Source organism: Globicephala melas, chromosome 12 (genome assembly GCF_963455315.2).
Source record: "Globicephala melas chromosome 12, mGloMel1.2, whole genome shotgun sequence".
Classification (NCBI taxonomy): domain Eukaryota; kingdom Metazoa; phylum Chordata; class Mammalia; order Artiodactyla; family Delphinidae; genus Globicephala; species Globicephala melas.
Window position 1 is genome coordinate 8,660,821 of NC_083325.1, and position 25,516 is coordinate 8,686,336.

The following is a 25,516-nucleotide window of genomic DNA, read 5'->3' on the forward strand; positions in this document are numbered from 1 at the left end:
TGCTGAAGAGGATTCAGCTATGCGTGGATTCAAAACAGACTGGTTCCGTTCAAAAGCCCAAGTTCTAAACCTCTGGGGCCCGGCACGCTCCACCCCGGCTGCAACTTAGAATCACCACGTGGAAAAGGTGACAAATGTCAATGCTGGCTGGCTCCACCCCCCACTCCTTTACTGGCCTCCGGCGGAGGTAAGGGGGTGGAAAGCAGGCCTCCCTGCTCCTCAAAAGCCCCCGGTGAGTGTAATATGCGGCCAGGGCGGGGGATCTCCCATCACTGCTCTGCTTCCCTCCCTAACTCCACACCCACCCCAACAGTTCCTCTTCCCAAGAATTCCCACGTCTGTCCTGTCACGAAGGCTCCTTCTCTGCGTCCCAGAGAGGCCTCAGGAGGCATCCGCCCAGCCTCCCAGGCGGCGAGTCCCCAGGGACCGGGGTCTGCAGTGATGAGGTCTCCCCGGCCTTCGACACCCAGCCATGAGCTCTGCGTCTGGTCTCAGCTGAACTGTGTCCCCTTGCGAACCCAGGAGACTTCAGTCCTGCACCATCCAGACTGTGGCATTTCACCTTTACAAACTGAAGTCTCGCTGGGTTCAGGACCAAGACCATGAAAAGAGAGACGCCACAGGTCTTCAGAGCAGAGATGTGAGCCGCCGGCCTCTCACTGCATAGAACTGACTCCGGTTTGGGTTTTATTCCCCTTCCTTCCTTCCTTCCTTTTCCCTCCCTGGCGGCACCTTTACATTTTCTGTTTCCTTTACTGAGACATCAAAATTGGGGTTTCTAAGGCTCTCACCTCCTTACTGTCCAGCCTCAAAATTTTACTATTATCTCACTTACTTAAGAGTTACCACGTGTTACATTGGTTCATGGTCTCACTGCATTAGAAAATAAACAAAGCGCTATCCCTGATGAAAAGTTTTAAATCTCAGTTCTAGAATTCCACAAAGGTGAAGGTAAACTTATGGGCAGTTCAACCAACAGGTTGCTTTCCAAAAGCCCATGTATAAGTTACTTGGAACCTAGAGAATATTTCTCTTCATATAAAATCACCATTAAGACGGGACTTAAGATTCCAAGCTAAGCGGCAAATGTCTATTTAACAGGTTTGTTCTTTTGCCAATTTAAAATAAGAAAAATGTTATAATAATACAAGAAAATCAAGTGTGGGTTTACATGTGCATCTAAATGCAAGAAAATCAAATGTGAGTGTATGTGTGGGGATATAGGCAAAAATGCTGTTACTTCAGGAAGAGAAGCTTTACATCAAGTCCACAGAAGTGAGTCCACGGGGCTGAGAAGAGCCTAGAATTCTGCTCACTGCCAAGGGGGGGGACGCTGATGATTCTGGGTCTCCCCTCCAAGCCACCGCCCCACGTGGGACAGCACTGCTGGCAGGTCTCAGGTTTAACCGCTAAAACAGGGAAGGGCAAGGAGAACGGAGCTACACAGGTGGAGAGGCCAAGTTCACAGAGTGGGGAACAGTAAACAGACAAGGGGGGAGGAGGGGTGTACGAGGCATCCGCGGTGAGTATACACAGGGTTGTGAGACAAGGATTAGAGAGAGAGAGATGGGAATAAGACTGTGGGTCCCTATCAGAAAGGATGCAGGAGGACACCGTCACCTGCTGCCACCCCAGTCACCCCGTGAGTTTGGTGGCTGGTCTATCACCGGGCTAGGCCTACCTGGCGTAACTTTGTGAGGGGCTTTGTGGACAGAAAGACCTGTGAGTCCTGCTCTGCCACTGACCACTGGGCAGCCTCATTTCTCTGCGCCCCAGTTCTCTCACCTGCAAAATGGGAGGACAGACGCGTGTGATTCAGGGCGTATGAGAGGAAGCCGTGCACGGCAGCCAGCGCTCAGCAAGGCTCCAGGAGGGCGGGTGGCTCATGAAATCAGTGACAGGGGACGTGCGTCACCCGTCTTGAGCTGACAGGCCCTGGCGCACAGCAAGTGCTCAGTAAGGTCAGCGTAAGAAAGCTAACAACACAAGGTCCCTTCCTGCGCAGCTGGGAGAGGAGGGAAGACTCGGCGAGGTGGGCAGGGGCCGGCCTGGGCCTGGAGCCAGGGAGTCAGAGGGAGACCAGAGCCCGGAGGCCAAGCAGCTGTCCACCTGAGGGCTGGGCAGAGGCCAGGCCTACACTGGGAGGAGAAACCCCAGGCCCAACCCGAGCGGGGGCTCAGTGTAGAGAGGGATAGCAAGCAGGCCCACTCCCTGGGGACGGAGGTAACTGGGTCTAGTCAGTCACCAGGGACCTGAAAGCCATCAAGTGCGGGACTTCGGGGACCCATGACCAGCCACTGAGGGGACTTCAAGGACCTACAACAAGCAACTGAGGGGTCTTGGGGACCCACGGCCAGCCACCAAGGCGGGGGAGAAAAGGAAGATGAGCTGAAGATACAGATAACTGACTCAATTCTGGTCTCCCTCTGACTCCGTGGCTCCGGGTTCGGGAACAGGGACCGCCATGAATTTATTATTATTTTTTAATTATTTTTTATACAGCAGGCTCTTATTAGTTATCTTTTTATACATATTAGTGTATATGTCAATCCCAATCTTCCAATTCATCCCACCACCACCCCCCTCCCCCTGGACCACCATGAATTTTCATGTTATTTATACTATGTAAGTATAAATAAATATGTAATAGAGGCATATCTATTCATCTTCAAATCAAAGACGACTTCTCTCAGTCCACAATCGGGAAATGACCTTTAGACGTCTGTCCTCCGGCTCCCCTCCCCCCAGGGCAGGAGTGGTAGGTGTTGTCTGCTATTCTTTCCCTTTCGCCCCCTTGACATCCTGGCACAGGCAGGCATTCAATAAATGTTTGTCACATCAATGAGCCAATTATTTGCACAAATCCCAGTGCACTATTTCTTCCGGGTATTAACACAATCCCTCCTTCATGTCACCTGGCCTTGCTCATGTGACCTCCTTGCTGGGACCAGGAACTCACACTGAACAAGGACCCCTCACACAGACCCTTGCTGGGCCATTTCACCCAGGTGATACCATCTGACCCTCAGGCTGTTCTGTCCTCAATTCACAGATGATGACAACGAGACTGCCCAGGGCCACCTGGCCACAGTGAAACGAACTCACTCATCAACAAACGTGCCCCTAGCGAGGTGCCGCACAGGCCCCTGATCCGAAGCTCTTACTTTTCCAAACCAGTGTAACACAGGAAGACGACTTATCTGTTCATTGAGTGCATGTCCAGCAAATGGCCCTCCTGCAGGTCCAGGAGGAGGACGAACCGTGGCCGCCTAACAGCCTCAGCTGTGCCAAGCCTGGGCTTCCTCACTCTGTCTGCTGTGTCGGGCGGTGCCCTCCTCACCAGGCTGCTGCGCCACGTGGGAGGCCAAATAGTGCCCCCCGCAAAGATGTCCACGTTCTAAGCCCTGCAACCTGTGAGCGTTATTTACATGGCACGGACTTTGCAGATGTGATTAAGTTGAGGATATTGAGGTAAGAAGCTATCCTGAAATATATGGTGGACCCTAAATCCCCATAAATGTCCCGAGAAAAAGGATGCTGAGGAAGATTTCAGACGGAAGAGAAGAAAGCCATGTGACGGAAGCAGAGGGAGGCACAGTCACAGAGAAGCAGCTACACAGCTGGCGCTGGACGGAGGAGGGGGCCGTGAGCCAAGGAAAGCCGGCTACCATCTGGACAAGGCAAGAAATGGATTCTCCTCTGCAGCTACCATGGCCCTGCTGATACCCTAATTCTGGCCCTGTGACGCTAATTTGGACTTCTAGCCTCTGGAACTGTAAGAGAAAGAAAGTTCTTTTGTTTTAAGCCGCCAGGTTCGTAAGAATGTGTGACAGCCGTCCTAGGAAACTGATACAGGGGATGAAGTGGGAAGTATGAGCGAAGCCAACAGAACAGGGCCCGGCACACAGCAGGAGTTTGAGAACCTCAATCCGTGAAGGACAGTTCCTGCCACCTCCCTGGACCATGAGCCAGTCCTTCAAGCTATGCAAAGAGCTACAGCCTTATGCTGCAGTGAGCCTGCTGACATTTAAAAACCTCCTTCACATATACTGTCTCTCTTGATTCTGTCTCAAGAGGGAGTTTCCAAGGCTGCCCAAACTCTTAGCTCATCCTACATAAAAATACAATTTTGCCACAGGCATTTGTCTTAAACACCCAGTACAATAACTCAGCTATTCCATGGGCGGCCTTTGCTGACCTCTCACAGAGGACCTCAGGCATCGTGAGCTGTGATCAGGGCCTCCTAACCTTGAATAAACACAGCAGAAGCGCTCCTCTCAGCCACAGGCCCTGCAGCTGCCAAAGGAGGGGCTGGAGGCGGGTCCCCAATGTGGGTGAGCCCCGAGAGCCCTGCCCTGCGGACCCGGGAGAAGGGCCAGCTGGGCCAGCAAAGGACCGGGTGGTTAACATCTGGCCCTCTGTCCCCGTCTCTCCATCTCTTCAGCCCTGGCTCCGCGGCCCCGCTCTTGGTTTTCCTTCTTGAGGGGTGGGTCCCAGTGTTGAAACACACGATGTGCAATAATCCCACTTCCTCTGGCGCCGGCAGCTGCCCTCCGGGCTCTGCGCGGACGAGGCCCGGATCCTGGAGGCGCCTCTGCCCTCCCCCTGCCCCCATGCAGGGGCCCCGCCACTCTGTCTCCGGCCTGCGTGAGATCTGAAGACCATCCCGCTCTCACAGGCCGCGAGCAGCCCGCCACAAAGGGCTCAAGGCGGAGCCTCGAAATCTCAAGGGTGTCTTAATGAAAAAATGAACAGAAAGAGGAAGCCCACTGGCTTCCTGAGAGCAGCCCTCTGAGCTGTCTTCTTTGCACCCGTTCTCGTCTGACCTTCTGCACGGGTGCAAGGGCTGGGCTCACTCATGGGAGACATGTGCCCTGGGCTCCTGACAAGACACCACCAGGGCAGACAGGGGACAGCAGCATGTCAGGACCGAGCCAGGGCAGAAGGAGGCGCCCCTCGGCGCTCCTCAGCCTGGCAGACCCCAGGGGCTCAGGCCTAACGTCCGCGCGCCCCTCACTCCCCTCGGAGGGCTCACAGCTTGGCCCTGTCCTGCGAGACCCCACCTGGGTCTTGTGTGCAGCCTCCCAGACACACTCCTGGGACGGCCCTGAGGGGTTATCACCGCGTCCTGCTCCCTGGAGCACCCTCGGGCCATGCGGCCACGTTCCCCCGCCCTTGTGCCTGAAACCTCGTACGGCAGGGAACGTGAGCAGGCAGGTAGGTGTCAGCAGCCTCCGCCAGCCCACCTCCCGGGCCTGAAGGGGGGCCTCGCAGACGCCCCTGCCCACACGCACCCACTTCAGTGGCGAACTGCCAGGGCCGCCTGGCAGACTCAGAAGCTGACGACGACCACCCAACATGACTCCAAGTCATCCGCATGTACAGTGCCCGTGTCCGGATCGTGCCCTTCCCTTCCAGACACACAGCATGATGGTGGGAGCGGCTGACACCCTGGGAGGGCACAGCCAGGACCAGCGTCAGCCCACCACCACAGCTGGAAATCGGCTCGATTCCCCAGGCGCTGTGCAGTCCTGGGCCCGGCTGTCAGAGACGTCCCTCCAGAGCCTCTTGTAGCACCTGCTGCTCAGCCCTGCGGTGGGCCAGGCAGAGGAGTGCCCCTCAGAGCCATAGTTCTTTCTTTTTTTTTTTTAATTTATTTATTTTTGGCTGAGTTGGGTCTTTGTTACTGCGCGCGGGCTTTCTCTAGTTGTGGCGAGCAGGGGCTACTCTTCGTTGCGGTGTGCGGGCTTCTCATTGCGGTGGCTTCTCTTGTTGCGGAGCACAGGCTCTAGGCGCGTGGCCTCAGTAGTCGTGGCTCGCGGGCTCTAGAGCACATCCTCAGTAGCTGTGGCGCACGGGCTTAGCTGCTCCGCGGCATGTGGGATCGTCCCCGACCAGGGCTCGAACCCGCTCCCCTGCGTTGGCAGGTGGATTCTTAACCGCTGCGCCACCAGGGAAGCCCGGAGAGCCACTGTTGTTGAAGCTGAGGTCCAGGTAGCCTGGACAAGCCTCATTCAGGATGCTACAGACCCGTTTGAAAAGTCTGTGTGTGACTAGAAGGCGATAATTCTAAAAAGCATATCTTACAAATAATATCTAAGCAAGAAATAGTTACAGGCCAGGTGAGAATAGGAGGAAATGCGGAGGAATGTTCAAACGTCATCTAAGGCCACGCTCTCCTTCCAGCCAGGGTGATACTCCATCCACCCCTCAGAACAGGGTGGGGCAGTAACCACACTCGTGCCAAGCACGGGCTGGAAAGTGCCCACCACGCATCAAGAGAGATCTGCTTAAAGAATCTACAGTACAGCCTGGCAGGGTGACCCGGTGCAGCTGGGCCAAACAAAGAGAAACTATGTTCCCACGTGCAGAGAGTACCAGGATACAGTCAGGGCATAAGGGGAGGCCCCAGAGAGCATGGAGCGCGACAGCCCCGGTGCAATAAAAAGGTGAATGTGAACATATGTACACATAAAACATACACATACTTGGCTGGCTTGTACACAGAATACCTAGGGAAGAATACATGAGAAGCACGTGGCATTGGTGGCTCCAGGGAAGGGATCTGGGTGGCTGGGGGATGGGGCAGGAGGCAGACTTTATCACATATCCTGCTGAACCTTATAATTTCTGAACCACGGAAGTGAACGCCTATTGGAACACATAACACAGGATGTCATCCCATTTGTCTAATCGATCTAAGAGCAGGCAGGTTTCGAGGACTCGCACCAAGTGACATTAGTGCAAGGATGGGGGACTTGAGGGGGCCGTACTCTGGGGCACTGTCACCCCAGCAGGTGGGGGAATGGAGGAGGGGGCCGTGCCGGTTTCTGGCAGTGACCCCCATCACCCCTCTAGCATCAGCACCCCTCGCTCTCTGCCTTCACTTCCCTCCTCCCCAACTGGACGCCTTCGTCCATGTCTTCCACCGACTATGTCACTGCAGTATACGGCACAGGGACACGTATGCTCCGAGTCCCAGAGCCCCAGAATCTTGGAGACCGAGCGTGCCTTAGCGGACGCAAGCCAAGCCCTGTTCCTGTAATCGCTCACTACCAAAGCCCCCTCCCCGGCCTCTGGCCAAGGGGCTCGACCATGTTTCATGGCAGCTCCGCGCCCACTGCACAGAGACCCCACGAGATCCTAGGGAGAGCATGACGGTGGAGAACGGGGGGCCACCAAAGCAGCCGCTTGGCTGTTTCATCGCAGGGAGAGGATCCTGAGACGCTGTATCCACTTCTAGGAACACATATCTCTGGGGCTCTGCATACCCTGGTGCTTCGTCTCTCTCACAGTCCAGTTTTCACAGGCCGTTTAGAATATTCTTCCCTGGTGCTGGTTTCATTTCTGTCATTTCAGAGACACGGCTTCACTGCCACCACTGCAGGATCTGGGGACATCCTGCCTGTGGTTGGGCACTTCGGCCACCCAGCATCAGGCCCCAGGGCTGGGCAGGGCTCAGGGAGCTGTGGTGCCCACGCCTGCTGGCCCAGCCCTGAGCGGAGACCAGGAAGCCAATTTTGGCCCACGAACCTGATTACTGCACAGGGGTGGTCACAAGAACACTGCAATCTAAGGACCTTCTCAGACCACAGAAGACTAGGAGTTGCTTTTGTCATGTAAAATGATAATAATGATTCAAACAATCAATCAATCAACCAAACAACCAATAAGATACAAACAAAACAGAATTTAAAAGTCTGATAAGGGACTTCCCTGGTGGTCCAGTGGTTAAGACTCCACGCTCCCAATGCAGGGGGCCCGGGTTCAATCCCTGGTCAGGGAACTAGATCCCACGTGCATGCCACAACTAAGAAGTCCATATGCTGCAACTAAAAGATCCTGCGTGCCGCAACTAAAGATCCCACGTGCTACAACGAAGAGCCGGCACAGCCAAAATAAATAAATATTAAAAAAAAACAACTCTGGGGCTTCCCTGGTGGCGCAGTGGTTGAGAGTCCACCTGCCGATGCAGGGGACACGGGTTCGTGCCCCGGTCCGGGAAGATCCCACATGCTGCGGAGCGGCTGGGCCCGTGAGCCATGGCCGCTGGGCCTGCGCGTCCGGAGCCTGTACTCCGCAACGGGAGAGGCCACAACAGTGAGAGGCCCGCGTACCGCAAAAAAAACGAAAAAAACAACTCTGAAGAAACTCCGGGGTAGGATGAATGATGTCCCGAATCTTGAGCCAGTCCCGCCCCTCCTGAGCCCCCTTCCTGACGTGTTACCCCATCCTGCCCACACTTCTCTCCTGAGCCCCCCAGCTCGAGACACCACCCCCAGCCTTGACACAAAACTCATCTTTCCGTGAAGCCCTGTGATTCCCCGCAAGGCCCAGGAGAGGAGGAGGCCCCCCTTCCTGTGCGCCCTATCCTCCCGGCTTCTCTAAAGTCCCTAGGATTCCACTCACAACCCTGTGCATGTGCAAACAGAATTCCTCTTTTAGGTTCACTAAATTTAGGAAGCAAACATCCAGGCTGACCAAGCCCTGAGGTGTGGCTCCTTCCTCCCAGAGGGGCAGAAGAGCCTTAGGTTCCAGCCAGCGGGGTGAGGGGCGTGCGCTGAGGACACTTCAGGTGCAGGGGGACAAGCTGACGGGCTTGGTTTCACCTTGAGAACTTAACTGGGACGACCACGGGCTCTGGGCTCACCTCCCTTTCTTAAGTTAGACTGAACCCCAACTTGATATCCAGGTAACAGGCTATGTTCCCAGGAGAGCCTGAGGCTTTCCTTTCACTTCTGACAATGGCGTAGTAGCTTTTTTCTTTCGTTCATTCAACAAACATTGATTACACACCGATTCTGTGCCAGGCACTGTAGGATGCTCTTGGGAATAGAAAACTGAGCTATTGTCCCTGCCCTGAAGGACACTGATGTCTTAGGACACCCCAGATCTGCTGTGTTCACTGGGCATGTCCCTTGAGAACAATCTTCACACTGGTGAACACCACGTGGGACATGACATCGCCATAAAATGCAGTAAAGCAGAAGTGCACCTCTTAAGCAATTCCTCCAGACCCTTAAGGAGTTACTGTTAAGGAACTACACACCAGGAAGGAGAGGGTGAGGGGACCTCCCGACCATGGGGCTCAGGGGACCCAGCCACTCAGCACTCCCCACACCAGCTCTTCAAGGTGCCCAGAGTAGATTATCTTACTTTGATGCTGTTTTTCCTCTTAGCTGCCCAGCACTCACCCGCCTCATCTGAACCACAGTTGCCTACACGCTGTTAAAGTGACCATGCCACCCACCCTCTCTCAGGCCACTCAACCTGGGGGGCAGGGGGTGGCAGAGAGACCCACACCAGGCACTCAGGGTATCTAGTTCCCCAGCATCAAGGGTCAGTCCCTGACCAAGGACCATATCCTGCGCCCCCATGGGTGCTCCCTTCACACTTCAGTGTCTCTGGGCCGAGTCCCAGAGCCCCAGAATCTTGGAGACCGAGCGTGCCTTAGCGGACGCAAGCCAAGCCCTGTTCCTGTAATCGCTCACTACCAAAGCCCCCTCCCCGGCCTCTGGCCAAGGGGCTCGACCATGTTTCATGGCAGCTCCGCGCCCACTGCACAGAGACCCCACGAGATCCTAGGGAGAGCATGACGGTGGAGAACGGGGGGCCACCAAAGCAGCCGCTTGGCTGTTTCATCGCAGGGAGAGGATCCTGAGACGCTGTATCCACTTCTAGGAACACATATCTCTGGGGCTCTGCTGTTGCCATCTGGAACTCAGATGTTCCCCGAGTGCCACTATGTCCCTGGCAAGGGTTACCAGGCCGGGGGCCACACGACCTGTGCTGACAGCCCCCTCCCACAGGCAGCAGTGCTTTCCAGGACTCCGGCCTCCTCCACCCTCCTCTCCCCCAGCCCACCCCGTGACAGCGCCTGCCCCTTCAAGAGGGGGAGACGAAACACGGAAATCAGAACCACCTGCCTCCAGCAGGGCCTCACTTTCTGCATTCACACTGCATACTTAGGGTGTCCCAGCAGTCTTTGTTTCCTCTGAAAAACACATGCAGCCTCTGGTCACCGGGGCACCTGTGGAATGGGAAGGCAAGTCGCAAATAACACAGGGACGGGCACACCCGTGACGGGAAGGAAAGGTAGTTCGATGAAGTTCGACGGTCACCTCCCGCAAGCAAAATATTTCACCCACAAACATGAAAAAACAAATTATGTTTCTACTGAGAAAGAACTGGACAGCAAAACAATCTGGGAGATTAGCACCGGCTCAGGCAGCGGAGATGCTGGGGTGAGAGGAAAAGACGCCCAGTTCATCCACTGCCTGCGGAGCTGCCCCGGGAGAGAACACAAGAAAGGGCCTTGGGGTGGTCCTTGCCTTTTTTAAAAGGCGAAGTTAAAACGTCTTCAGAGGCCAGGAAAAGCTGTTATTACACATGAGCAGATTTTCATCGTTAGCTTTGGAAACACAAAAGGAAGTTCCTGATTTCAGGAGCATGAATTCAGGGAGTGTTTCTGGTAAAGATGCTTGAATACGTGCACATCCAGACCCCTAGCCCCCAGGGATTCCACTCAACCAGAAAGCAATGCACGGCCCTTCCAGAAGCTCAACTTCCGGGGGCTACTGCCTCCTTGCAGGGGGGTGGGGAGGGGGAGGGGCGCGTGGGCATGCACACGCACGCACAGTGAGCGTGTATACACGTGTGCAAGCGGCAGGCGTAAGTGCACGCCTGACTGGCGTGTGAGCACACGAGAGGTGTGAGGCACGTGCTGCACACAGGCGTTGGACTGGGGTGGGGGGAAGGTGACGGGAGCAGCTGGCCTGGCCAGCTTCACCCAGATGTGCAGCAGACACACGCTACGCCCAGCGGCTGGTGGCACAGGGAGGGCCCCAGGCTCCTCTTATTCCTGGGTCGGCCGTCCGACCATCCGAGAGGCTTTGAGTGTAGGCACTGCTAGCACATATATCCTTCTTAAAATGCAAATGCCTCGAAGAGCAGAACACAGTCGATTTCGCTGACACCTAGAGTTATGGGATCCCTTTCATCGGACAGAGAGCGAGGCACTTGGGATCACCCTTCTGCAAGGAAAAGCAGAATGAGGAGGGAAAGAGGCAGGAGAGATACAAGCAGACCCAGGCGTCTCTCAACTCCGCTGGCGAGGCCAGCCCTCCCCCAACCCTCTGGGGAGGGGGCATGTCCGTGGCAGGCTCAGGGCGAGGATGGCTCTGGAAAGAGAAGCTCTCTGCCTCTCCCAGGCCCTCCCACTCCAGGCCTCTTCCCACTCAGGGCATCTCGCCCACTGGCCCTCGCCTGGATCTCACACTCTGCCTGAAATCCCCACGCCCAGGCAGCCCTTGCCTTCTGAACACACCCATGGGTCCAGAAACCCCGAGGGAGCTACTGGGGAAAAGCAACTCCAGTCTGCGGAGCTCAGCACTGGCCCTGAGAACTCAGATTAGACTTCTACCATTTCTGTTCTTTAAATGAGGAAGTGGAGGCACAAAAGGAACAGTGACGTCTTTCAGGCTCGAGTATGAAGGCCCATGTGGAAGTGAGAAAGGTCTTAGGCCCTTGAGTTTTTAGCTAGACGCCCGCGCCTGGTTTCTCCACAGAGATTTTGCCAACACTTTCCCAACAAGCACAAAAACTCATCTTTCAAAACAGATAACAACTTGCAGGCAAGACACAGCTAGTTGTGCCTCCGATGTCCATTCTTCCCTTCCTCCTTAGAAACAGGCCCAGGACCCTGACTCGGTTGGCATGGGGTTGCGTGCCTCCTTGGCATCTAGGTGTGGCCAGGGGTTCAGCTCTTGCCAACAAGATACAAGGACAGAGCTCGACGAGGAGTTCTCAGGAGGTTTGCCTTCCTGCGGCCTGGTGTCTGGAACGCCCACGAGCTCGGTGTACCTCTAGCCGCCGTCCTGGACGTGAGGCCTGGGCTTAGGGATGGTAGGGCACAAGCTCTGATTGCCCACCTCCAGACCTCAGTAGATAAAGAGAAATAAATGCCTACTTTAACTTAGCCTCTTTTCCTTCCGATTTGTTCTGTTACACACGACCAGATGTTAATCCTAACAACTTTACCATTTCTCACTTATATCCAATGGTGGAGAACGCCACCATCCTGGAATGCTGAGAGCTGGGGATAAGGAAGGATACTATTTTAGATTTAAGTTCATTAACAGTCCCATTTTCCCCGAAAGAGACCTTTAAACAAAGCATTCTCAAATTTACTCTGGGCTCCAGGCTAGGGTGAGTACATTCTCACAAGACCTTGTAAGCATAAGAAGATTCACTTCGTTATAGAGTTATTTCATAAAACAGTTCCTTCCTGACGCAGTCAACACTTATAATCCTAAAAAAGCTACAACCAATCCTACTTCCAGGCCTGCCCCACTACCAAGCTCAGAAAGACTTAAAATACTGAATTCCTGTTTACTGCCCCAAACATTTAATAGCTTGGCTTGCATATTCAGTCCAGACAAATCTAGGTTATGAGGTAAAAATAGCCCCTTTTTATTCATTACAGTTAGTCCACTAAACTAGGTTCACAGTCTAAGCCATGGGCTGCTGGTTGCCACAAACACTGGTACAACCCTTAAGAGTTAGGGAACAGCCAACCTACGGGTCTCTAACACTGGTCAGAGCCTGTCACGTCCAGTTCCAAGGAATGATACAGCGATTTATGGCCCTGGAATTTGATCGTGTCTCATCTAATCCTGTTTGAAATGAGTCACACCCACTACAGCTTAGAACCCTCTTGGCCACAGAAGGGGCTGAGGCTGCGCTGGCTGCTGCGACGAGGAACGAACCTGCACACTAGACGGCGTGACCTGATGCCCTGAGAGCACACGGGGTCACAGCCTGATCGGCAAGTCCCCAGTGCAAAAGGCTTATGTGGTCCCAGGCTAGGAACTGACAGAGATTAATTTTAAAACCTGGAGCTTCTTAACCAAGATGGCGGTACTACTGTCATGGAAGCATTCTTTCTCTTTGAGCCAGTGAAACAACCCTGCACAAGGCCCCTCACTGCTTCCCAATCCATCTGCTGGCTTTTCTTCTGTCTTTGACCAACGAGGTGAACACCTAGCTTGGTAAAGATATTGGACTAATTAAAGAATGATTAAGTAATTAAGTTGACTCAAAATGCAAAGATCATCCTCCCTCTGCTGAAGTTATTCAAAATATCATAACAGCTCGAAGGCACCTGTAATGATACTCACAAAACACGTGTCTTGAGAAATCACACGCAGAACACCAACTATTTCCAAGATTATTTTTGCTATCAAGACAGGTTCCTGTTCTCACGGGCTCAACGGCATTTCAAGGAGACACACAAGGGCTTCCCTAGTGGCGCAGTGGTTGAGAGTCCGCCTGCCAATGCGGGGGACACAGGTTCGTGCCCCGGTCCGGGAGGATCCCACATGCTGCGGAGCGGCTGGGCCCGTGAGCCATGGCCCCTGAGCCTGCGCTCCGCAACGGGAGAGGCCACAACAGTGAGAGGCCCGCGTACCGCAAAAAAAAAAAAAAAAGGTCAGGGATGGCCAAAAAGAAATAAAATAGGTCAAAAACAGAGTAAAAAGGAGGTCAGAGAGACGTAAGTGGAGAAGTCAGGGAAGGATGTCAAGCTGCCAGAGAGAATCCAGAGCTGAACCAGACAATAACTGTGCATAAATTATCAAGGCAAAATATCAGAGAGTAGAGTGGTCTCCATCAGTCCACGGAGAATGACAAGGATCTGGGCTTCAACATAGAGTGCAGTTGTACTGGGGGACTTCCTGCAAAGAGCCTCAGAGTAGGGGTGTGGGGATGGGGCACAGGTGGAGAAGCCAGGGGCGGCACCGGATGCTCTACTTGGACCAGGAAGAGTTTGGTCTGCATGGTACACAGGGAGGGTCCATCTCCACGGACACGCCCGGGGTCCTCCAGCATCTCTGACACGAAGCTTCTCCATTCTGGAAAGCTGCTGCTGAGTCACTACAGAGCGGAGGGAAAGTGAAAGAGCACGAGGCAGGAGGTGGACTTCCAAGGCCACAGACTCCAGAAGCACTTCCCTAAATAGACTTTATGTATGTCTGTGTCTGAGCCTGAGGCCCACCAAACCAAGCACACACAAGACTTCGCCCATGCAGCCCTCAGGCACCATCACAGTTCCACTGCGATGCAGGATTGGGGGCCAAGGGGGCAGGAATGCAGGGACTGACCTTCACTAGATGAACAAGGAAAGAGAAGGTAACACTCAGGCCCGACTTCCCCAAATCACCTGCAAGCCGGGGGTAAAACCCAAACGCGCCTTCCTCCTCCCCCAGGTGGGCCTGTCGACCAGCAGGGTGTTTCCGCAAGGCCAATCCACTCACCCACCACTCCTCTTCCAAACCAGAGCGGTCACAACGCGTGGAAGATTCTGGGGCACCTTGAGGCTGCTTGGCACACGCTCCACCAATGACTCCATTTTACTGGCCATCTGATCAGCGCCCAATTAGGCAATGTGATCATACTGTTTAACGTGTGTTTACGCAGAACACAGTCGAAGCAATGACTAAGAAATGTGAAAATACTTACCGTTCCACTGCACACAATCACAAGTTTCTATGTGCTTTAGAGAAAAAAAAAAGTGTCAGTAGAGGACAGCTGGGTCAGTGGCCACCTGACTAAACATCTATGAGCCCAGGCCACTCTCACTTCCCTCTTCTGCCCACATCCTTCTCCTCTGACCTTTGCCGGCAGTCCCCTACCTCTCAAGATCTCCTTCTTCTGCAGCATTTCCCTTTAGAGGTGACCTGGGAAGGACTGAGAGATGGGATGCACTCTAGCCTTTTGAATACACTTTTTAGAACAGGAGCACAGTAGGAAAAAGGGTAATCGAGACTGCAAAGTCGAGAGGGGAAACGCCGGACCTCCTGAGAGACGGTACCTTCCCTGGAGCAGCACTGGTCCAGAGCTGCAGTGCCCAGACCTCTCCTGCTTGTATCAATACTATTTAATCCACACAGCACCCGCCCCCATCCCCGTGAGCCAGGCACCTTCCGCATTTTACACACGAGAAAGCTGACTCAGGTTCTTGTCCAGCACTTTCTCTTCCCACAATCCAACTTGCCCCCCTCAAAAAACAGACACTGACATCCCGAAGCCATTACTGCGTATGCTTTGTGACACAAACCAGACTAACCCCGGCGTGAAACAATGCATATCACCCCGTCCCAACGGCAGCCAGGGCGACGTGGGAGCTGTCCTGTCACTGCTCACAGTGGGGCCAGCCGTCAAACAAGCCAGACGCAGACACCTGTCCACATCTGTCTCCACCTCTATCCCCTTTCCCCGCCCTCCCTCTGTAGGTCACCATATGCTGATCCGCCCTGTCAGAAGGATGGGTCAGGCGTCCAGAGTCACATTTTAAACCTCTGAAAAGTCGACACACTCCCTGCCACGGCCTCCCCAGTCTCAGAGTGGCCAGGCTGAGGACCCCCAACATCTTCAGGAGGATCTGGTCCAGGTGGTCAAACGCCACAAACAGTAAACCAGAGTGAGACCAGGAAGTTCAGACCCCTCCCTGCTGTCCTTGGGGCTCCAGCTCCACTCCCCCGGCCCACACCGCTAAAAGGCCCTTCTCGTTTCCCATCCGTGGCTCTCCACCTGGAGTAAGACACGCACCCCCCCCGGGGCCCCCTCCCCGGCAAAAGACCCCGTGTCTGTCCGTACACGTCCAGCGGAGCCCCCTCCTCCCCGTGCTCAACCCTCGGATTTAATACTTTTTGAAAAAAACCCACAGGAAGAAAAAAATCACACCGTGACAATACCCACACACACACGTGCAAGTCACTACCTGTGGGATCAAAAAATGCTTACCCTCCCTGTAGGAAATATACTTGGATATTTTCTATTTTATTTCAAAAACATTTTTAATGCCGGTTACAATCTCAAATTGATGTCACAAACCACTGCCGTCTGAAGACACTATCCTGGACCCTCCCCAGGCCCCCTCCCCCTGGGCTGCCCTTCCTTCCTGGGCCGTCAGAACCGATGCAGAGGCGCTCAGCGTGAGGCTCCCATACATCACTTTTGTGTATTAGGATGAACCTTGAAAGCCGTGCAAAGTCAAGAAAATCTAGAAATACCTCGGCTCTCTAGTTCCAGGAAAGGTCTGGAACAGTGGGCTAGTCTGATCCCACGAATCACACCATGGAGGCGGCTGTTTTACTCCACCTGAGCGTGAAGGTGAGGCTGTGCCTCCGAAAGGGGACGATAAAGCAGGTCGCACCCCACTACCATTATAAATAGTCCCTGAGGCTGCCGCCCCTCCAGGTCCGTTCCTTCCGCGTTCCCCAAGCCCCTCCTAACGGTACTGCTCCCTGTTTCTTCCTAATTGAGTGAGAAGTAGCAGCAGGTGCAAACCCCACACACCTGAACACGCTTAGGAAAGTGAGCCAGCAGGGCCCGCGCACCCCATCCCCACTGGGCCAGAGAGAGAAGCTGGGGCCGGCGCTCCCAACGCGGCCCCCTTCAGTGCCGAGTCCTGCAGGGAGGGCATGGGCCCCGCTCAGAGGGGCTGGAGAGACTGCGGGCACGGGAGCTGGGACACTCAGCTGGGCCCATACACTGCGGCAGGGGGCCAAGGAGGGCAAAGCCGCCCACAGGCTCCTTAAACGCTCTGCACGCCCCTCGGCTGACACTGTGGGCTGACCTCCCAACTTTTCCCTCCCGTCCGCCTATTCTGGGAACTGTCCTCTCTGGATTCCGGAAGCACCAGCTCCATATCCAGCTGAGGAGTGGGGGGGTGGTCTTGATTAGACTAAGGGAGCAATTCTCAAACTGGACCCTGCATCAGAATCACCTGGAAGGCTTGTTTCGCAACAGATCGCTGGGCCCCAACCCAGAGTTTCTGAGTCAGTCGGTTGGTTGGGGCCTGAGACTGCGTTTCGGACAAGTCTCAGGTGGTGCTGATGCGGCGGGTCTGGGGGCCACATTCGGAGGAGCTCTCCTAAGTCAGCCGGCCCACAGCCTCCTGTTCTGGGTCCGGGGAGGCCACATGATGCTCACTGCTCCCACAGACCGGAGGGAGGACAGGCAGACCCTGTGGCTGGGGACTGGCTGGCGTGTCTCCTTCACGCAGTCTCGCTGACGCTAAGGACCATCTCATAACTGCGGGGACGCTGACCCTGGGATGAAGCATCGAGGTCCTCGATGAAACTTCAAAACTGCTGCTAGAGTAGGACTCCAGGTCTGTGAGACAGTAAACGTCCTCATTGCTGACTTGGCAGCCAAAAGCACCCCAACTGACCCGCCCCATAATCCATAACCCCAGGGAGACTCCTGAACTGGGTATCCTCATTTCCTAACAGGACCTGTTCTCTCAGAAACACGCACCTGCCTAGATGCATTTCTTTTGCTCTCCCAGAATATGCACACCAAGGTCATCCGTCTTGAAAGCTCTAATTCATGGGTTAGAGAATGCACCACTTGAAATGCAAGCAACACAGGACAGGGAAGGAAAGGAGTTCCACATCTTGGAGTGAGTTTTATCAGGCAGCTACTGTAACAGCCGCTGATGCCAGACATTCAAGGGCACTGGTGGAGGCATGGGGCAGGGAGGGAGGCCGGGGGTTTCAGGAGACCTCAGAGTCCTGCCTGCAAGCATAAGAGAAGGGGCGCTGCAGGGGCTCGAGGTCAGGAGAAAGAATAGGTGTCTGAGGGACAGGCTCTGAGGAAGGGAGCTGAGGGGAGCTGGTCGCTTGGCCCCTCCAGTGGTCCCCTCCCCTCCTCCTGGAGGCCAGAGGACACCTGTCTGTTCTCCTGACCCCATTCCAGAAAATGGACACCTCCTCTTTATCCCCAGAGCATGCCCCTCCCCACCAGATACTGCCTGCCTCTGAGACCCTCCCAAGTGACCCCCACTGAGCAGACCGCACACGGAAAGGCCTACAGTGTCTCAGCTGTCCCAGGTCAGCAGCTGTGGGCAGAGAGGAAGGGCCAACTGGGCTAGCTGGCAGGCCCATGACAGGGCACAAACAAGGTCTGCAGAGAGAGGATACAAGCACACAGCACCCAGGGGCCCTGGGTTCCCATTTCCCGGCCGGGTCATGACAAAAGGGATGGTTAAGAGATTAAACCCAACCAGAAGAGGCTGTGCTAGTTCCACGCGGCCTCCCACACGTGCTTTCCATATAGACTCATCCTAAAGTACATCCCCTGGGTTTTCAGCAGGCATCAGGCGCCATTGCACACACCTGACGTGTATTAACTCATTCGAGCCCCCAGCAAAGCCTCTGGGTTTGCTGCTGCCATCAGCCCAGTTTTGCGGGTGAGAAAAACAGGCACAGAAAGATGAAGCCACTCGCCCAAAGTCACACAGCCAGTTGAAGACCTACAGGAAGTTTGACTGCAGAGTCCACAATAGCTCCAGGAATAAAACAGATGGTTTTGAGAGATGTGTATGTTCACCAAGCAGGACTGAGTAAAAAAGCCCTTTACTGAGACAGAAATTGTTGATACTGAGGACTCCAGGTAACTGATTTTCACATCCACGCTGACACATAAAGCATTCATTTCAAAATCCTGTGAAGGAAGCTACGTAATTTCGTGGAGACGGCACTAGATCCAGACAGACCCGGGTCTGATTGCCGGTTCAACCACTTACAATCACCCCCAGGTGGTGCCTTTATCATGCCTCGCCTCAGCCACCCCCTCAACACCACTGGCCTTCTCCCGGGACCTTGCTGAGAACGCATATGGACGCTTGGCCCAGGGCCTGGAACGTAGGGGTGCTCAGATATGTTAGTTTCCTTCTCCTTTAGGATGAAAAATGCATCACCCTTAAAGGAGACATCAAAGGCTGCCGAGAATAAAGTCCGAAGTTATAGTACCTTCCACAGCCCAGCAAGATAACCTCATAAGAAAAAATGGTCAAAAGGTATGAACAGGCTATTCACAGAAGCTAAAATATGAACTGGCAAGAAAACGTTTTCAATATTTTTGGTAATTTGGGAAATGTAATTTAAAAAGTAGTGTCTTCTTTATCCATTAGATTGGCAAAAATTAACAAGATTTATACTCTTCAGTTCAGTGTTGGCCAAATTAAAGGGAAAGAGGCAATTCCACACACTGACGAATGCACAGAGTGATAAAGCTTCTTGGAAGGGGTGAGGGGGCAATGTGGCAAAGCTATCCATTTAATATTACTCTTTAACCCAGAAATTCTACTTCGAGGGATCCAGGAGACTGAAATATTTGTGTTGACAATGACGTGGTTCACAGATTCCCCACTATTTTTAGAGCAGAATATTGGAAACAACCTAAAAGTCCATCAATAAAGGACAGTTAAGGAAATAACAGTACACCCACACTCTGGAATACAGACCAAACTTTTCATGTCAGTGCATATAGATCCCCAGGACATAGCATTAAATTTAAAAAGTAAAGCAGAGAAAATTTTCTATGACGTGTCTCCACTTATGTTTACAATGAGAACACCTGTCCACTGAAAAGGCCTGGAAGCAGCAAGGAGCACACCTAGCTCCCAGATCTGGGTTTTTCAGTATCATTCTCCACTAAAATGAACTTGGACTCTTTGGAGAAATGGCTGATTCCAGGGCTGGAAAGTACAAGCTGAGTCTTGGAGGTTTTGTGCCAGAAAGTAAAGAAGTCCTCAAAGATGATGAGAACACATCAAAAGGACAGGAGGGCCAGCTGGAAGGGGCTTCTGCAGGCCAAGTCTGGGACAATTTAAGCAGAAAAGTGGGTAATGAGCATAACAAACTATAATCTATTGTATAAAGCAGGAATTCATTCATGAGTGCAGAGACATGGTTAAACCAAAGAGTAAATGAGGGAGAAAGTAAAGTTCTTCCTTTTAGTACAATTCCAACTGATAAGCGTAGAAAGAAACATGGAATTAGAAAATCACCATCTGTCAACTATCGTAACTGATCTGGGTAAGCATCATCAATGGATTCTTAAACTAGTGGGTGAAAGTATGAGGAGTAACAGTATATTTACAGTCTCAAGTGATCTTACTATGAGATACATATTAACAACAAAGGGAAAAACGGTAACTTTCTGTGAGGGAATCTGACAGACAGGATCTTAATGAAGTGATGACAGGACCAGTGAATGGGACTAATCAACAGCATATGCCTCCCACCGTGAGACACGCTAAGACGGCTGCAGCACCGCCCCGTGCCACACCTGCCAAAAGTGTATAATATGAATCTAGGCAGGAGGAAACCACGGGCAAACCCAAGGGGAGGGACATTATCCAAAACACAGGCAGTTGTCTTCAAAGACGTCAATGTCAAAGTCATGAAATACAAAGACAGATTCAGGAACTGTTCCAGATTAAAGGAGACTAAAGAGACAGGATGGTTTAAGGCACCACAGAATCTTGGATTTCCTTTTGCTCTAAAGTGGCCTACTGGCGAGATCTGAAAAAGACCTGTAGATTAAATAATAGCGTTGCATCAACATTTAATTTCCTGATTTCTAATAATCATGCTGTTGTTTTGTAAGAGAATGTCCTTGTTTTTATGAAATACACAATAAAGTATTTAGCAGTAAAGGTGTATCAAGTCTGCAACTTAACATTAAACATTTCAGAGAAAAGTAATCACACACACACACAAATATGAGAGAGGATAAACCAAATGTCAACATTCGGAGAATCTGGGTAAAGGATATCTTGGGATTCTTTGGATTATTCTTTCAACTTTTCAGTGAATCTGAAATAGTATATTTTTTTAAAAAATTTTTAAGAGAGCAAGGTATGCATATGCATAGAAAAATACAGGTCAATTCCTGGGGATTAAGTTCACAATGGTATTTTCCTTAAAAGCACAGAGAGACAAAATGAAGCAGGCCTACCCTGGTGTTACTACTGGTCTCCCTAGAATATGCTGTCCTCACAGAGCTTCTGTTCCAGGACACTGGAAAAAGCTGTTTTGAAGGATCTCTCAAGACTAGCTCGTTAACCAAGTTCCACAGAAGCAGCAACAACATAATCAAGGCTTCTTCACTGCAAATTTGTGCTATTTTTCCCTCAGTGAAAGCCACAGCATCCTGACACTGTGCGTAGCTGATGATGCTACAGGACCCTTCCTGGAATACATAATCTCTAAAGAAGTTTTTCATAAGAAACCAGGATAAAACAGTCTTGGTCCAAAGTCTCCCCCTCTACTGTGTCTTACTGGATTCTTGAAATGTTAAGCCATGGGATGGGGATCAGTTTGTCCCACACACTCTTTTGCTTCCATTCCTCTGGTGCCCTTGCAGATTTGCTGGCTGAGGAGAATGCTCCCAGGCAGGCAGCTGGCTAACGGGACTTGAACGGTCAATAGTTCTATCATACACAACCTGTCTCTCTAGAGCTTTACAGCTTACAACCTCTTATGTATATTATTTGATTTCATCCTTCCCTTAAACTGATTTTTTTTTTTTTACTTACTAATGGCATTAAGTCTAACAGCAATACAACAAAATATACAGTTTCCAAAAACAATGAGTTATAATGTCTACCCTTGCCTTTGCGTCTAGCTGGGAGGCAGGACTTGCACCTGAGCAGACAAACACTCTGAGACAGCATAAGCCTAATGAAAAATAGTTGGATAAGTAAACCGGCTAGTGGAATTAGTACAACTAATTCTACCACTGAGCTCAGTAGAAATACAGCCCTCCTTTCTCTTTGTATTTTTCCAGCATTTATTCCTTTAAGCCCTGTCTTCAGGGCAAACCCTCCTTGTAAATGTAACTCTGGCTTGTTGTTACAGAGGCTTGTTCGCAAGACACCACAGGGAACCAGGCCTTGTGGGCTCCAGTTCGCACGCAACGCCGCCCCCCACCCCCCACCCCCCGACAGCATCGCGGTCTCCTGACACCAGCCCTCCAACACAACAACCACACTGACCTTCCCACACAGGCACCATCATCTCAACTTTCTTCAAAGAAACCAGTGAACTGACTCTTCCAGAAGTAAACATTTCAGCAAAGGACCCCCCAAACAAAGGCCGTAGCCTAAATCCAAAGACAAAATTCCTGTTAAAGAAAACCTGTTTTCAATCAAAGAAAAATTAGGCTTAATTCTAGGACAATCTATAGTTAGCCTATGCGCACTTACCAATGCCAACAGCATCTAGATTCCAAAACAAACTCAGCAAAGTAGGTTCTGTTCTCACCTTCCAGAGATGAGAAAATTGAGAACCAGAGTTAGCAACTGGCAGATTCAAGATTCACATCCAAGTCAGCCTGTTCGCTCTCCAACCCCACTGCCCACAGTCCGCCCCATCCACTGTGAACAGAGATGAATCAGGCAGAATCTCACTGCAACATTCAAACTGCCACCCCGCCTCCTACTCCCTCGGTTTAGATGCCCCTTTAAGGGGCAGGTGGCAAATCAAATTCGACTCTTCTGCAGCCTCTCAACACAAAACCCATTAAGTGGCAAAGCAAAAACACAAGAAGATGGGCTTTACAACCGCCTATACTTTTTTCTTATCCAGAGGAATATTTTTTTATGATCTGTCGTTAGGGATGAAGTCGGGGCAGGAGGAATACATGATTATGTAATGTCACAGGGCAGGCAACAAGGGGAGGGAGAGCCGAGCCCATCACCGCTCCCTTCGCCCACAAACACGTAAATTCACCGTTGGCGTTTTGAGTGTTTCAATCTCCTGTGGCCTACACATTCATGATTGGCTTTTCAGGAGACAGTCACAAACCCCTGCAGATTTCCCAGGCCTCAATTCATTGACTAGCAGAGCCATAAAGAAAGAAAATATCAAAAGCAAAGATGCCAGAACTGTTGTCGGGGACGGTGGGCCGGCAGAAAAGGGAAGAGTTTGGGAGGATGGGGGCCTACACCGAGGTGTATGTTTATTTTTACCCGGTTCTGTTTACACCCGAAACACCCCGAGGCCTCAGCGTCTGGAGTCACTAGATCCAGCCCTGGAGACGCACCAAGCAGGCGCCGCGACCTGGCCTCGGGGGCGCCACGTCCCGCATCCCGGCTCCCCGCCGCCCGCTACCCTCAGCCCGAGGCGGCCCGGGGCGTCATCCTGCTAGGGCTCGCCGGGGTCTGATCATTCTCCGAAGACGCCACCACCAGGGAACCGCTAGCTGTACGATTTCCATGACAACCGCCGGCGCCTTCCGCGTCCGGCGCGCCGGGTATCGGGATGCGCGCCGCGCCCCGCCGCTCCCCGCTCCGCCCGAGGAGCATCCAGGTCCCCGGTGGCTCCCGGCCGCCGCGTCGTCCCCGGCCCGGCCCGGCCAGGCCCACCTACCTGGCGCGTCCCGGCCCGCGGCGCCCGCGCCCTGCCGTCCCGCCGTCCTCGGTCCCGCCGGGCCGCGCGCCCGAGCCCCGCAGCAGCAACGCCGCCGCTGGGTCGCAAAGTCGTGGGCTGCAGCCGGGCTCCAGGTGCTCGTCCTCTTGTCCGGGTCCGCGGCGCCCACCCCAGCCGCGAACCTGCCACCAGCGCTGCAGCGCCAAACCCGCCGCCCAGGCTGCTGCTGCTGCTGCTGCTGCTGCTACTGCTGCCGCTGCTGCTGCCGCCGCCGCTCAGGAGGCCACGCCGGCCCCGCCCCGGCCCCGCCCCCTCGCCGCGCATGCGCGCTCCACGAGCCCCGGTCTGGGCCGACCCCACCCGGCCGGTCCTCCTCCGCGGCTGCTCACGCAGACTTCTCTCGGCTTCCTGCAAGACCAGCTCTCAGCTGTGATCGAATCGCCTGCAAGGAGTTCTTGAACTTCTGCACTTTAATTGGACGATGGCATTTTCGCCCTCACAAATACTGAGGCTTGGAGGCCCCGACGCATCCCTGAGGAAGAAGACTCCTGAAGAGTCGCGACCCGGGAACCGCTCCGGCCGTTTGCCCTCCGGTGACCGCGCTCCCCGGGTGCGGACTACGCAGTCCCCTGGCGAAGTTTAGGAAACTGAACATTCAGCCCAGAAACAAGCAAAAATTAAAATCATACTTTGAAGAAACAGATAAGCAAGAAGACAGAGACTGCTAACATCCTTCCAGATTGTCCTGGCATACTGTATAAATATACATTTACAGACTCTCACCAAATATCAGCTCCTTACACCTCTCTCCCAAAGTTCTATTTTTCCATGGCGGGGGCGCGGGGGGATGTGAAATAGAAGAGTCAGAAGTTTTGGAAGAAAAATCACTTTAATATAACTTTAAACCTTAATATTTCTGCTTGAGCAAGGGTAATACTGGACTGAATATAAACATTAATCTTCATCTTTAAATTTTGTCAGAAAAAAAATTCTTAAAAATTCTTGAATGAAAACTAATTTAATTCAATAAACCAGAACCCTTCCCAGCTGGCCCTCACATCCCTCAGGTATAAAAACAAACATTTATAAATTACTTTAAAAAGAAAAGATTAACCTGTAAGAAATGAAAATTAAACAAAAATTCTCTAATATTTAGAATAAGAGCTGAGCTTCCCCATGTCACAAAAACCAAACGCAGACAACAGTCTGGAATAAAAATAAGTAAATATGAAACTTTTTAAAGTTTAATTTATTTTCTGACTTTTTTATTTCTCTTCTGAAAACTAATTTACTAACAAAAAGCTTTCTATTATTTCTTCAGATAAATGGATAGAAATATTGACAGAAATTTAACCCTAGTGTAAAATTAAATCCAAAATATCAAACAAACTTGTGGAAATGCAAAAATAATTTTATACCTTATTTTCTAAAATTAGGGTGACCAATATACCTGGTTTAGCTGGGACAACCCCAGTTTACATCTTTTACCCAGCAAAATTATTAATAAGTCCCCTTTCATTCTCAAAAGTGTTCAGACAATACATTTTATGGCCATGATAACTTTAATCAAGCCAAGAGAGTTTTTCAATCACTGGCTTTAAAAAAAAGTAACAAATTTAAATTCACAAACATTTAAAAATAGACATCAAAGTTCAACAATTCATTCATTTAGCATAGTAACAAACTGAATGAGAATCAGGCTTCCAATAACATTTGTCACTTGACTGTTGTGTAATTCAGGTTAATCTTATAAAGATCAATTACAATTTCAGTGCAGCAAGGAACGGGGCCCCAATTTCACTGTAGAATGAACATTATCAAGAGAAAAAGGAGCCAGGTTTGTTGGTAAATATGGTACTATGCATTCCCTAAGCATCACAACATGATAGAAGAAAGTATCCTAGAAGTGTGCTTGTGGGAAAATATCCCCATCCTTCAGAAACTCTCAGCGTGTGATACCCAAACAACAGCATTGATATCCTCTCAGAACTTGCTAGAAATGCAAGTTCCCAGGCTCCATGCCAGACCTGCTGAATCAGAAACTCTGAAAGTGGGGCCAAGCAATCTGTGTTTTAACAAGCCCTCCAGGGATTCTGATAAACATGTGGACCTAGATTGTCTATATACAATAAGTAAGCTGACTTAGATCATCTATATATGATAATTAAGAGCTAAGCAGTGCTGTTTTGGGGACTAGAAACAACCTACATGAGAATTTCTTTGGGAGCCATTAAACATAATATATTTACATGTGTTTTCACTGGAGAATATATGTAGCCTGGAAAACTAACAGC

General features: G+C 51.9%; 1 protein-coding gene across 9 annotated transcripts in view; it reads right to left on the reverse strand.

The window, feature by feature from the left end:
* Window positions 1–23,505, reverse strand: part of INPP4A (inositol polyphosphate-4-phosphatase type I A) — a 130,934-nt gene extending 107,429 nt beyond the window's left edge. For 3 of the 9 annotated variants that reach the window (XM_030838872.2, XM_060309949.1, XM_060309950.2), the window contains exon 1: window positions 23,223–23,504. The gene's annotated coding sequence lies outside the window, so the exon portion shown is untranslated. Of the gene's footprint in view, window positions 1–23,222 lie in introns of all 9 variants that reach the window. The other 6 variants (XM_030838875.2, XM_030838874.2, XM_060309952.1 and 3 more) reach the window with 2 other exon arrangements.
* Window positions 23,506–25,516: the final 2,011 nt, after the last annotated feature.